The sequence below is a fragment of the Coenobita brevimanus genome, chromosome 106 (genome assembly GCF_032717465.1).
Source record: "Coenobita brevimanus isolate Jiangsu-jjx chromosome 106, ASM3271746v2, whole genome shotgun sequence".
NCBI classification, from domain to species: Eukaryota; Metazoa; Arthropoda; class Malacostraca; order Decapoda; family Coenobitidae; genus Coenobita; species Coenobita brevimanus.
Window position 1 is genome coordinate 16,224,272 of NC_137059.1, and position 15,450 is coordinate 16,239,721.

Sequence of the window (15,450 nt, forward strand, 5' to 3'; positions counted from 1 at the left end):
CTCAAATAGTTTGGAATCCATACTCCAAAAAAAAAAACACTGTGAAAGTAATGAAAATTGCGAGGGCGTATGACCATCCCACTTCCGATCGTTCGCCGCTAGTGTTGTCTATTATTCATAAAAACACCCACAGTTTATATATCTGTTACTATATAACACATATATATCTACAGTCTTTATCCATAAGTTTCCTTCAATAATAGTAGTTTATTGTCACTGTAGGGATTCAATTTCTTTCAGTAAAATACGTAGCATTCACTTTCTCGTCCTGTATACTAGCATTGAGAGTGAATGTCACTTTCACCTTCACTCTCATAACTCATAGTATTCATACATGCTAGAGTGAAACTTTCACTTTCATTACTCCTAGTATATATACTCGTATTCTTATAATACTACTCATTTACATTTCTATTTACGTTCTCTATTTTATTTACATTATTTACATTTCTATTTTATTTACACTGTGTTATGCACTGTCACTTGAAGTAACTTATAAAACTATATTCCACTGTTCACTTATATTTACATTCATTGCTTTCAGTTGCTGTTTACACATTATTTACACATTATTTACAATTCCACTTGCACTGTTTTACTCAATAAAAAGATCGTAGTCACTCTCTATCAATTGTCAGCCCTTTACCTCTTTCCACACGAGGTTTAGTAGGGGGTAAAGGTCACAGGGCCCTTTGCATGGGGCTAGAAAGCGGCGGAAGTTAGCAGGAGCTAATCAGACATACTCCCACCTTCAAAGACGACAGTGATCTGATAGTAGTGGCCTCCTGCTGCCTGGCTAGGGTGAGTGCAATACTACCAACTTCAGCCCTGTGAGACCTGCTAATATATAGCAGTGAAATGATTGGCAGGAAACCAAGACAATACATAATAAATTAGGTAGTTCCAGGTGAATGTAAATATCACTTAGGCTTCTCCCTTCCCTCCTTATATGTATATTTATTACGAAAATAGATTATATGGCATATTTCAAGGGGAAATGAACAGCGAAAATTAGTGAACGAGTGCACGTGAGGTGTTCATTCATTCATTCATTGCCAGACGCCATGTATCCCAAACGGGGTGGCCAAGGACTTAGAGTTAATTGTTTTACAGGGAGGGGCACTAATCCTCCACCAACCCCACTTGACACGTAGGGATGCCAACAGCATCTGGTGTTCCCAGGTGGTCACCCATCCAAGTACTAACCAGACCCAACGTTGCTTAACTTCGCTGATCGGACGGGAAGCGGTGTACTCAACGTGGTATGGCCGTGAGGTGTTGTCAGGTGATAATTAGCCAATTCCAGGTGTATGGCACTATCACTTACCTTATTTCTTTTTTGTATAAATTATTTGGTATAAGAATAGGGCATAGGGCTTATTTCAATGGATGAAATCAGTGGAAAATTCCAGGGAAGATTTACTCAGCGTAGAATACAGTGTGGTGGCCTGCAATAATTAGGTAGTTCCAGGTGAATGTAAATATCACTTAGGCTTCTCCCTTCCTTTCTTATATATATTTTTATTACGAAAATAGATTATATGGCATATTTCAAGGGGAAATAAAAAGCGAAAATTAGCTAACGAGTGCATGTGAGGTGTTGTCAGGTGATAATTAGCCAATTCTAGGTGTATGGCACTCTCACTTACCTTATTTCTTTCTTGTATATATTATTTGGTATAAGAATATGGCATAGGGCTTATTTCAATGGATGAAATCAGTGAAAAATTCCAGGGAAGATTTACTTAGCACGGCCAGGCAGGGGAGAGGATAGGGTAATGGAGGGGAGGTAGGGAGGGAAGTCAAGAACGGGGAGAAATGGCTAAATTGTCAACAATGGATGGGAGTACAGATGAGATTAGGAGTGCTGACTAGTGTTGGACATTAGCAGTACTGATAGATGATACAAGCCACCACTTGAAAGCCCGGGCGAATTCAAAATAACACAGAATCACAAAAGTGTCGCCCCACGGTATGATCCCTTGCTCCCAAACGTCATGAAAGTGACGCCCCGCAGTTAAGGGGTTAAACCTCCTCCATTACCCCCGTCCCAGGTGCGTGTCATATTTCACTATACCAATAGTGCTTGTCTGTACTTTATTGGGCACTATTGTGATTAGCTTTGGTGTTTGCAATAGGAAATTAGATGTTTGTGAATTATTCCTGGCCATTATCAACCGTTGGCCCAACGAAGATTGTGCTACCTGTTTTTCGCCGTGGCCCCACAACTACACTGCCTCTGCCCTGCACCAGATGTGAGTATTCAATCATTGAAATAGTGATAGTGAATCAAGTGAATACAGTGTGCAATAGCTAGTGAGCAAGGAAATGGTGAAACGTGCAGCAGCTTTAGGGGGAGACAAGAAACCGCCTTACGACACGGCGTTGTCATGAACGGAATAATTGGCAAAGTGTTGATGAAATCATTTTTTATGCTGATGTAGGTGGGATAGTGTTATAGTGCAATAAATAGGAGTACAGTGCAATGAGTGTACGAGATAAAATATTGGCTAGGGCATGAGTCACATATGCCTTACAGCCACGGCATGCTGTTGTCATGAGGGGATGAAATGGAGGAGGCTTAGGGATATTTCATTTTATACCGTTATGTTTATTCCGTATGCTTGTTGTGTGAAATAAAGCATGAATGTTATAGTGATATGTTTACCGTATGCTTGTGTGGAACAATGTAAACACTGCACCACGTTCTTGTTAGAAAATATTGTGGTGCGATGCCTGAGGTATTGCACATGTGACCTACAGAGCACGTTCATGTACTTTTAGTGGTGGAATATACTGTGTATCTCATAAATTGATAGATTTGGTTATGTGTAATGTGAAAAGAAAATGGAAGAGTGAACCCCATGCTCGTAAGAAAACATCATCTACCACCTGAGTTTAGCGCAAAGGTAGCAGAATCCAACGTGACATACAGAGGATGTGCATGTACTTCACTGGTGAAGTGTTTCTCATAGAGTGATAGATTTGGTTATGTCTCATGTGAAATAAAAACAGAAACAATGCAGTGTGTTATCGTTACAAAAATAGCGTCTGCAACACCTGACTTGGCGCACAGGTAGGGGCCACCTATGTGACCAACGGAATATGTGCATGCACTATAGTGGTGAAATGTACTATGTATCTCATAAAGTGATAGATTTGGTTATGTGTAATGTAAAAAGAAAATGAAAGAGTGAACCACATGCTCGTAAGAAAAACATTGTCCTGTACACCTGAGTTAGCGCAAAGGTAGCAAAATGGAACTTGACTTACAGAACACGTGCAGGTACTTTAGTGGTGAAATATTCTGTATTTCTCATAAAGTGATAGATTTTGTTATGTCTCATGTGAACAAAACATGTAAACAGTGCAGAGTGTTCTCGTAAGGAAAATATCATCTCCTACACCTGAGTTAGCGTGAAAGTAGTGAAATGCAATGTGACCTAAGGAACACATGCACATACTTTAGTGCTGAAATATACAGTATTTCTTATAAAGTGATAGATTTGGTTATGTCTCATTTGAACAAAACATGTAAACAGTGCGGTGCGGGCTCGTTAGAAAAACATCGTCTCCTACACCTGACTAAGCCCAAAGGTAGCACTAATTGTCTTGCACACGAGAATTTGTCACAAGCATGCGGTGCGCTTATTACGTGTTGGTTACGCTAGACATAACCAAATCAATCATTTTATGAGAAATACAGTATATTTCACCACTAAAGTACATTCATGTGCTCTGTATGTCACGTTGGATTTTGCTACTTTTGTGCTAACTCAGGTGTAGGAGACGATATTTTTCTTACGACAACACACTGCATTGTTTACGTGTTTTTTCACATGAGACATAACCAAATCTATCACTTATGAGAAATACAGTATATTTCACCACTAAAGTACATACACGTGTTCCGTAGGTCACGTTGCATTTCGCTACCTTTGTGCTAACTTAGGTGTAGGAGACGATATTTTCCTTATGAGAACACGCTGCACTATTTACGTATTTTTTTCCCGTGAGAAATAACCAAATCTATCACTTTATGAAAAATACAGCATAGTTTACCACTGAAGTACATGCATGTGTTCTGTAGGTCACTTAGGTGGCCCCTACGTGTGCACTAAGTCAGGTGTAGCAGACAATGTTTTTCAAGGACATACATGTATATCATGAATCCTTGTGTTGTGCTAGTGTTGAGCAAAGTTCTTGGCTGGCTGTGGATACAATATTTTGATTGCTTTATTTCAGCTCACAACCCTAGCTCAGCAATTTCATTCTCCAGTTGGCTTGCAGTGATAATAAGTCTTTTGCAAAGATGAAACAGGGGTTGACACCAGACAAGTGGAGAAGACTCCTTGATGAGATCGAGTCGGAGAGTGACAGCGAGAGCAAACATTCTGGGGTGGAGATTGACATCACGCCTTCCGGCCAGCAAGTGGAGCTGCCCCGCCGCCTTCCACCATGGGAGACAACACCACCATCAGTGGCCGGCCTCACCTCGAGGCTCTTCCCACCTCTGGGACCTGCCGGTCCCACCACTATCTTCGTCTTCTTTCCATCTCCAGGCCCCTCTGCCCCTTGGCCAAGCCAGTGTCACTGGAATCTGGGCCATTGTATGTGACTATGGCCCCTCCACCTGCACCTGCTGTGCAGGATGCTATGGTGACATCCTCGCCAGCCAGGCCGAGGAGAATGGTGTCCCCATTAGAGATGTACCGATGTATCGGTATCGGTGGTATCGGCCCATTTTTAGAGTATTGGTATCGGAATTGGTATCAGCCGATTTTCTGGTGATACTACCGATACTTAAAAGGAATTTAGTGTGTAACATATCACAACATATCACTCACAGGAAGTTATTTTGTTAAATAGGATTTGAATGTTTTATAGGTTTGAAAAATAAATTATTGGTACCATAATATCCAATTATTTAGTATCATTATTTTGAGTACACAGTGCATAGTAATACAGTACATTCTTTGGTAATGAGCCACATCTGTCACCATGGACATCAACGAGACAGGTTAGTAGCCTCATATCAGCAGCTCAGGGCCCTGCCACAGCCCTCAGACTGCAGGCACCACCCTCCCTCACTGGTATCAGTATCAGTATCGGTAGTAGTATTGGCATTGGTCCAATTTTGTGTTGTCGGCATCGGTATTGGTCGAAATTTTGGTATCAGTACATCTCTAGTCCCCAGAGCCCTCTGTCTTGTCCTTGTCCTCATCTGAGCCGTCTCCTCCTAGACGAGGGCACCATGGTCCGTTGCCTGGTCACGGGGGACGTCCAAGGGGTTGGAGGGCAGGCCGAAGGGTGTTGGCAGGCCGACCCGCTGCCTCTGCCGCCACCGCCGGTGAAGAGGGTCCCGGGTGGAGCAGTGGCCTGTTCACACCAAACCAGTGACTGTTCACTGGCTCCCCAGGGATCAAGGTGGATATCCCAACAACTCCGCTGCAGTTCTTCCAGCTCTTCTTCATTCGCGAGTTGTCATATCTCACCATGGAAACCAACCGGTATGCCACATTCCTTGGGACTCAGCTGGTTGCCTGGTTCACCTGTAATGAAGAGGAGATGGCCAAGTTCCTGGGGCTGTACCTGTTCATGGGAGTCGTGCACATGCCCACCATCAGGCACTACTGAAGGAGTTCTGAGCAGCACGACTACCCAAGGTTCAGGCGGACGATGAGTGGAAGGTGCTTCAACGCCATCCTGAAGCACTTCCACACCTTCAACTCGTTTGCCATACCCTGGGACAACCAAGATCAGCTCATCCACATTCACACAGTCATGGGGTACCTCTACCTTTTTCAGCAGTTCCAGTCAATGTACCAACCCAAGGAGCAGCTCAGCCTCGATGAGGGCTCTCTGGGATGGAAGGGCAGGTTGCCCTTCTGTGTCTACAACCCCCAGAAGCCCACCAAGTATGCCATTAAACTCTGCATGGTGGTTGAGTCATCCTCAGGCTACATCTGGAACCTTGAGGTCTACGCACGGGTGCAGCAGACCCTCGAGAACACCACGTGGGGCCTGGTGGAACCATTGAAGGACCAGGGCTGTAAGTTGTTCATAGACAACTATTACAATTCTGTAGCCCTGTGCAAATGACTCTTCACAGCAGGCATTTACATGTATGGGACCCTGCAGCTGCCTAGAGGAGCACCACGGCAGCTGCAGGCCATTGCCAGGGCCTGCCTGAGGGGGGTATGGCATACAGGCACAAAGACAATGTGCTTGTCTTGCTGTGGAGGGACTAGTGCATTGTCAACATGGTGTCCACCTTCCACAGCGCCGACACCATTCCAAAGAAGGTTTGAGGGAAGGTGTGGGGTAATGACAGGCGGACAACCTATGTGGAGAAGGTTGTCAACAAGCCCGTCGTAGCGGAGGACTACAACAGGTACATGGGTGGTGTGGATCATTTCGATCAGATGGTTCAGTACTACCCCATCCAACGGCGAACCATCAAGTGGACGAAGAAGATCACCTTCTACTTCGTCCACATGGCACTCTTCAACGCATTCGCCTTGTACAAAAAGTACAGACGTGGGACAGTAACTCTCCTTGAATTTGTGGAGCAGATCATCAACGATCTTCTGCATTTCCATGAAGAGGACTGGCCTGCGTCTGGAGATGTAATCCACCATGCCCCAGGCCTATCTACCCAAAGGCCAGCACCAGCAACACCTGGCACCCAGCAGGCACAGGCACCAGTGCCAGGATGGGCCCAGCCATCACCAGCACCGCCTGCAAGAGGACCACCACGGGTCCCATCACCACCCCCAGCACCACCTGCAGCAGGCCCATCACGGGTGCTGTCACTGCCACCAGCACCACCTGCAGCAAGCCCATCATGGGTGCTGTCACTGCCACCAGCACCACCTGCAGCAGGCCCATCACGGGTGCTGTCACTGCCACCAGCACCACCTGCAGCAGGCCCATCACGGGTGCTGTCACTGCCACCAGCACCACCTGCAGCAGGCCCATCACGGGTGCTGTCACTGCCACCAGCACCACCTGCAGCAAGCCCATCACGGGTGCTGTCACTGCCACCAGCACCACCTGCAGCAAGCCCATCGTGGGTGCCATCACCGCCACCAGCACTGCCTGCAGGAGGCCTATCATGGGTGTCAGCACCGCCACCACCTAAAGTTGCTGGTCCGTCAGGAGAACCTGTGCCTGGGCCTGCAGCTGTCCTTCCCGCACAACAAGACCACGGAGCACGAGGGCATCCAATCAAGCGTCGCTGGGTGATAGATGACGACATCAGGTTAGACCGCACTCAGGGCCACCACTGGGCGAGGATCCGCTATGAGATGCTCAGGTGTACCTTGTGCTTCAGGTTGGGGGTGAGGAAGGACACAAGGAACATGTGTCCTGTATGTGATGTGCCGCTTTGCATGGGTGATTGTTTTGAGCGGTACCATGCCAAGCAATACCTTCACTAGTGGAACACACGACCACACACACACACACACACACACACACACACTCACACTCTAGGCACTGAGGAGAACAGACGCACGTCGCCACCGCTTCATACCTGGCCGACTTGGCCAGTGGCATTACCTAAATTGGTATCTTCATATGAGTCAAGCTCTGTACCAGGTTAGACTAAATGGTGTTCTAATAAAAAAAAGAAGTTTTAAGTTGGACTTGTTCAAACAGAAAAGAAAACAACGCAAAGCAAGAATGTGCACAATCAGCTGATCGTTTGTTTAGTCTACAACTGCCCCAGGGAATGTAAGTACTGTATGTGCTTGTAGTACTGCAAAATGACGACATACTTTAGTAAAGGATATTTGGAAAAGAAAAGGGATAAAGGTAGAAAGCAGGATGATGATTTCTACCAAGAATTGGTTGAAATGGAGACTCACAATAAACTGGTGGGACGAGTACATAGACTAGAGATGGCTTTTCAGAATGAGATTGATGAAATTAAGAAACAGATGCACTTGCAAAAGGAAGAAATAGAAAAATCAGGAAAGGAAGTCAACAAGAAAGACACAACCATAGATGAGCTCACAGTAGAAGTGGGTACACTTAGGAGGAAAATTAGTGAAATGGCAAGTACAGTAGTCAACCATGAGAGTATTATGGAAGAGTTCAAAAATGATACAGAGACAATTAGGCAAGTAAGCAGTCTGATAGACCAGAGCAGTGATATTGAGGAGAAGGTAACACAGGTGAATGAAGCTGTGCAAAGCTACAAAAATGATGTGGAAACCACGTATGCTGAAATGAAGAAGTATCAGAGGAACTCTGTAGTAAAGACATAGAGGAACACAAAAGGTTAGGGAAATACGAGAGAAGCAAGTCAAGACCCCTAAAGGTAACCTTCCAGAGTGTAAACACCGTGGAGGAGATACTAAAAAATTCAAGGGATCTTATGGAAAAAGAGGAGTTCAAAAATGTATGGATAAAAAGATGTCTAACACAAGAGGAACTGGAATTACTGAAAGAGAAGAGGGAGGAAGCAAACACAAAAAATGAGGGAAGATCAGAGGAGGAGGAGAATATATTTTTTTACAAAGTAATTGGATTGCAGGTACGAAAGTGGTTCATAAACAGGAGGGAATAAAAAGGAGGAAGGTAGTAGAACCAAATCATGACAAGTATATAAACAAGATGATTAAGTTGATGTACTCAAATGTAGATGGAATGGTATCGAAATTATTAGAGATGAAGGATTATGTCAGAAAAAATGAACCACATATAATATGCCTAACTGAAACAAAATTAACACCAAGGATATCAAATGACATCCCAAACTTAGAGGAATACAATATGTGGAGAAGAGATAGGAACTTAAAAAAAGGAGGAGGAATTATAATATTAACTAAGAAAAATCTAAAAGTCAAAGAAATAGAACTAGATATACCGTCACAGGTAGAACTGATTGCAGTAGAGATCAATACATCTGAAGGTAAAGTAATTGTAGCCAATTTGTATATGCCACCCAGATCAAACACATGGGAAAGAGACGAATATGAGGACCTGGCAGAGAGTACAATTCAGGGTTTAAGAGCATTACTACATAAAATGGAAGAGAAATGGGAAAGAATTATACTAACTGGAGATTTTAATACAAATATAAATTGGAATACTGTAGATATAATAAGCCAAGAAAGCTGTTAGGACCAAAAGCTCCTGGATCTCGTGCAAGAGTTTTTCCTAATGCAACATGTAAGGGAAAGCACCAGAAAAAGAGAACTCGATGTACCCTCAATGCTAGATCTCATATTTACTAGGCAAGAAAACGATATTGACAATTTAATATATCACCCTCCGTAAGGCAAAAGCGACCATGCAGTACTAAATTGCAGCTTCAGGATTGCATATGACATAGGTAACAGCAATGAAAGTTACAAAAAGAGCCGAAACTATAAAAAGGAAAAGTATCATGACCTAAAGAAGTACTTCTTAGAAATTCCTTGGGAAAAGAAGCTTAGAGGACAAGATTTAAATGCTATATATGAAAAATTCTGTGAACTTTATGAAATAGGAGTCCAGAAATACATCCCACAGCACAAAGAAAAATAAAATAAAATAAAGAAATGGTTCAATACAGAATGTAAAAAATCAAAAGAAAAAAGAGATTTGTTGTGGAATAGATACAGAAGACACAATAGTGAAAGGGCATATAATAATTACAAACAGGCAAGAAACGATTATACAAGAATAAGGAGGGAAGCCCAAAAACAGTTTGAGGAGGATATCATAAATAAAAGTAGTGATCAACCAAAGCTATTTTACAGCTACATCAGAAGCAAAACCAAAGTAAAAGATAAAATACAATCCATTACAGACGATGGAATCGCCTATACACAAGAGAAGGATATTTGTGAAGCACTAAACAAGAATTTCCAATCAGTTTTTACAGAGGAAAAAATTTTGAGAGGGATTATGTGGAACTTGCATGCCCACACATACTACCAGATATACAAACATCAGAAAAAGAAATACAGGAGGAGCTAAGTAAATTAGACAAAGGAAAAGCAACTGGTCTTGATGAAATTTCATGTTGGGTGCTGCGTGAATGTGCAAAGGAGTTAAGTAAACCATTATTTTCAATTTTCAAGAAATCCTTGAGTCAAGGTAAACTATCTGATAGTTGGAAGAAAGCAAACATTGTTCCCTTATTCAAGAAAGGGAATAGACAAAATCCACTTAACTACCGACCAGTATCACTAACCAGTGTTGTAAGCAAGATATTAGAAAAGCTTATGAGAAAAGCTTGGGTAAATCACCTAAAAGAACACAATATGATAACAGAAAGACAGTTTGGTTTCAGAAAAGGAAAATCATGTGTTACTAATCTGTTGAGCTACTATGACAGAGTAACAAACACAATACAGGAAAGGGAAGGATGGGTGGACAGTATCTATTTAGATTTCAAGAAAGCATTTGACACAGTACCACACCAAAGACTTTTATGGAAACTGTACCATCAAGTAGGAATTCGAGGCAAACTGTATTGTTGGATGCAAGATTTTCTCATGAAAAGAGAAATGAGGACAGTACTAAGGGGAAATTACTCACCATTGAAAGAAGTGACTAGTGGAGTGCCACAGGCCTCAGTGCTGGCACCAATCATGTTTTTAGTGTATATAAATGATATAGACAGTAACACTGGAAATGAGAGCTATCTGAATATGTTTGCAGATGATGCAAAAATACAAAGGAGAATTACTAACACAGACTCTTGTAAAGAGCTACAAGAAGAATTAAATAAACTTAATGAATCGAGTAATATATGGCAAATGGAATTCAATGTGGACAAGTGTCATGTAATCAAGTTTGGTAAAAGTGGAAAAAGACCTGATTGGGATTATATGTTAGGAAATAAAACCCTACACACATCAGAAAGAGAGAAGGACCTAGGTGTGATTATCAATAACAGACTATCTCCGGCTGACCACATCAGTGAGAAGGTACAGAACATGTATACACTGCTTGCAAATATGAGAATAGTGTTCACATACATAAATGAAGACATGCTAAGAAAGATAATAACATCATTCATTTGACCAACCCTGGAGTATGCATCAGTAGTCTGGAGTCCTCATCTCAAAAAACACATAGACAAGATTGAAAAAGTTCAAAGGGCCACTACAAGATGGGTACCAAGCTTAAGGGATCTAAGCCACGAAGAAAGACTAAATAAACTGAATCTACCAACACTACAGGAGAGAATGAAAAGAGGTGACATGATTATGCTATATAAATGCATATCAGGGAAGGAGAAAATAGTAATATATGATTACTTAACCTATGGAAAAGCATCAGCAAGAGGACACTGCAAAAAATTGCATAAGAAGAGAGGTGATAAAGACGTAAGGAAATTTTGTTTCCCAAATAGAGCAATTGATCAGTGGAATGCACTACCGAATGAAATAGTGTGTGCCAAAACAATTCACAAATTTAAGGATATGTACGATAAATATGGTTTAAGACACGGGACAGTACGAGCTTGACTCATTCCTGTAAAGATACAATTAGGTAAGAACACACACACACACACACACACACACACACACACACACACACAGGGATTCAATCTAGGCGGACGTGCGACACCGGCGCTCCGTACCAAATCATCACGGCCAGTGGCATTACCTAAATAGTATCTTTGTATGAGTCAAGCTCAGTACCAGGTTAGACTAAATGATTGTTCATTATTAAAAGGAAAAAAATAATAAGTTTAAACAAGACTTGTACAAACAGGAACTAGAACCAAGGCTAAAGAATACGCTGAGTCATCTCTGAGGTTTGTTTAGACTACAACAACACGGAGATTGTAAGTACATGCTCTTCACTTTAAGTATTGCAAAATGGATACATACTTCAGTAAAACAAATTTGGAAAAGAAAAGGGATAAAGGTAAAAAGCAAAATGATGATTTCTACCAAGAACTGGTTGAAGTAGAGACTCACAATAGACTGGTCGAACGTGTAAACAAACTAGAAATGGCTTTCAAAAATGAAATTGATGAAATAAAGAAGCAGATGCACTTGCAAAAGGAAGAAATAGAAAAACTAGGAAGGGAGGCCAATAAGAAAGACACAACCATCAGTGAACTAACAGTGGAATTGAGTACACTTTGGAAGAAAATGAGTGAAATGGCAAGTACAGTAGTCAATCACGAGAGTGTTATGGAAGAGTTCAAAAATGACACAGAGACAATTAGGCAAGTTAGCAGTCTTATTGACCAGAGCAGTGATATTGAGGAGAAGATAACACAAGTGAATGAAGCTGTGCAAAGCTACAAAAATGATGTAGAAACCACGTATGCTGAAATGGTGAAAGTAAAGAAAGACTTAGAAACAAGGGTGGAGGAAAAAAGCATTAAAAAGGAGGTGAAAAGAATAATCCAAAACAATCCAAAGTTAGTCAGAGATTCAGTAGAGATAAACAAATCAATAGTAATCACTGGTATAGAAGAGGAAGAAGTTAAAAACAAGATCACAAGAGACAAAAAGGAGATGGCAAATGTAATGAGCTTACTGAAAGAAGTATCAGAGGAAATCTGTAGTAAAGACATAGAGGAACACAAAAGGTTAGGGAAATACGAGAAAAGCAAGACAAGACCTCTAAAGGTGACTTTCCAGAGTGTAAACACTGTGAAAGAGATACTAAAAAATGCAAAGAATCTTAAGGAAAAAGAGGAGTTCAAAAATGTATGGATAAAAAGATGCCTAACACAAGAGGAACTGGAATTACTGAAAGAGAAAAGGGAGGAAGCAAAAATAAAAAATGAGGGAAGATCAGAAGAGGAGAAGAAGAAATTTTTTTACAAAGTAATTGGATTGCAGGTACGAAAGTGGTACACAAACAGGATGGAAGAAAAAGGAGGAAGGTAGTAGAACCATATCATGACAAGTAATCACTCTAATATCCGGACGCCCAACAACCGAACATCCCCACTAACCGAACCTTATCGTCCTGGGATCAAACATTCCCAAAATGGTCCAAAAATCCAAAAAAATAAAAAAATAAAAAAATCGATTTTTTGCCGTCCGTAATTTGAACTTGCTGCGCGTGCCGCGTGAGAGCATTGTTTTGGTTCGTCATTCCTCCGACGTCCGATAGAGCGCCGCTGCATCCTCCCCACTTCCCGCCTGTCTCTCACCGCGACTGGACCTACGCTGTTCGCCATGGCTGCCCACGTGCTCGCTTTTGTGGTTGTGCCGTACTTGCTGCAAGGCCTCCTGCTGCTCTCTGCCCTACTCTTAGTGTGTGTGATGATGGCCCCGCCTCCTGAGAAAAGGAAGAGAGTGGTGTTGACTCTGGAGAAGAAACGGGAGATATTGGAGAAAGTTGATGCGGGTTGGTCTTCTTCACGCATTCTCCGCGAGTTCAACCTAGCCCGATCGACTTTGTTCGATATCAAGCGTTCCTGAGACAAGCTCATGCAGTACACGGCTGACTTCTCGTCGAGAAGCAAACGCAACGTGGAGAGGAAGGTTATGTTTACCCCCAAGTATGCAGAAATCGACCGCTCCACGTTGATTTGGTATCGACAGCAACGTGCAGCTGGTGTGATGGTACGTGGAACGGAGCTGAAGGCTGCTGCTGAGAAGTTTGCAAGGCTTCACGATGCCCTAGACTTCAAGGCATCCGAGGGTTGGCTCTTCGCGTTCAAGTTGCGACATGGCTTTACTAACCGTAAAGCACATGGCGAAGCATTGGACGCTAACGAGGATGAAGTGGACGAGTTTCGGCACAAGGTGAAAGGCTTGATCGACAGGGAGGGCCTCACTCTCAGTCAAGTCTATAACGCTGACGAAACTGGCCTATTCTATCGCTCGGTGCCAACGAACACTCTAGCCGACGAGACGGAGAAGCGTGTACCTGGCCGCAAGCTTTCTAAGGAACGGAGATCTGCTTTGTGTTGTGCCAATGCTAACAGCATGCACCGGCTTAAGCCCGTTATTGTTGCCCGTGCAAAGCAGCCTCGGTGCCTTCATGGGGTGAAGGATGTCCTTCTTGTCGTATGGTACCATTCTTTGAAAGCATGGTTCACAGCTGTGATTTTCAAAGACTGGTTTCACCGTCACTTCGTCAAGGAGGTCATGCAGTACCAGACGAAGACACTGGGAATTCCTCGCGACCAGGTAAAGGCTCTCCTTCTCCTCGACAATGCACCTGCCCACCCGTGCGACAAGGACTTGGTTGCTGAGAATGGCTGTATTAGGTGCATGTTTCTGCCACCTAATACGACTGCTCTCATTCAACCCATGGACCAAGGAGTGATCGTGGCAACAAAGCGCCTGTACCATCGGAAGTTCCTGGACGAGGTGATGGTTGTTCTCGAGGATGAGGACGAGCGCAGGGAAGGACGTGACACTCGAGGCAAGCGGACTTTGGAAAACCTTCGCCGCTACAACATCAAGTCTGCGCTGTACAACTGGGCTAGTGCATGGAAGGAAGTCCCTGTGAAAACTCTTGAAAATGGTTGGTCTTGTCTGCTTCTCGGAACAGATGTGGAGTACGATTTCCTAGGGTTTGACGTGGATGACTTCCATGCACGGCTACGTACGCACGGCGACGATGTTGATGTGGACGATGTTCGTGAGTGGTTGGACGACGACGAGGGCGATCCTGGGTATCAGACGTTGTCTGATATCGAGATCGCGTCTTCGGTTGCTGGTGTCAGTCCCAAACTTGAAGATTCCGACGAGGAAGGCGATGATGATGCGGACTCCTCTCAGCAGGACACTATTCCAGCCATCCCCAAGCTGAGCGCACTCCGGGAAGATCTAGAGTTCGTCCTAGACTACCTGGAACACCCGGACTGCGACAGGGAGATGGGGCCCTTGGGACTCGTGGAGGAAGTGCGTGCTTTCCGGCAGCACATCATCAATCGCCAGAATCGTCGGTCCTTGCGTCAGTCAACGATTGACAGTTTTTTCAGGCCCGTGATCCCCGCTGTGCCAAGCCCTGGTTCCACTCCGTTGCCTCCCCAAGACAGGCCCTCATGCTCCGAGCCACAGCCCAGCACATCAGCTACAATGGAGTCACCGCTCGATGTGAGTTTGCGGCTATCTTCAGAGTCTTCTGTAGTCGGTACGCCATCACCACAACCCACCGATGCACCCCTTGGTCGCCTGCCAGTGATACTCTCGGACTCTGACAGCGAATAAACAGCAAGAACTTCTCCACTAGACCACACGGGAATTTTGAGTGTTGTGCAGTGAAAAAAATGGTGTGTTGTGTTAAGGTTTTCAAAATGAGAGAAAAGACTCAGTAGAAAAGAAATTTAACGTAACTAACCTTCTTTGTTTTGGCTTTGGAAATTTAAAAAAACTTGGGAAAAGTTAATGTGCAACACTTAAATTTAATGGAACATTATTTGGACTAAAGTGAACACTGTGAAGAGAACGGACTTCTGTGTGTTATTGACTAAGTTCAGTGCAAGCCTTCAGGAAGAGTGTAGTGCAAGTGCTTCAGGAA

At 43.3% G+C, this 15,450-nt stretch overlaps 1 non-coding gene across 1 annotated transcript; it reads right to left on the minus strand.

Annotated features, from left to right (window-relative positions):
* Positions 1-1,157: 1,157 nt before the first annotated feature.
* Positions 1,158-1,276, minus strand: LOC145416569 (5S ribosomal RNA). The gene has a single exon (XR_013900300.1). It is a non-coding gene; the product is annotated as a 5S ribosomal RNA (ribosomal RNA).
* Positions 1,277-15,450: the final 14,174 nt, after the last annotated feature.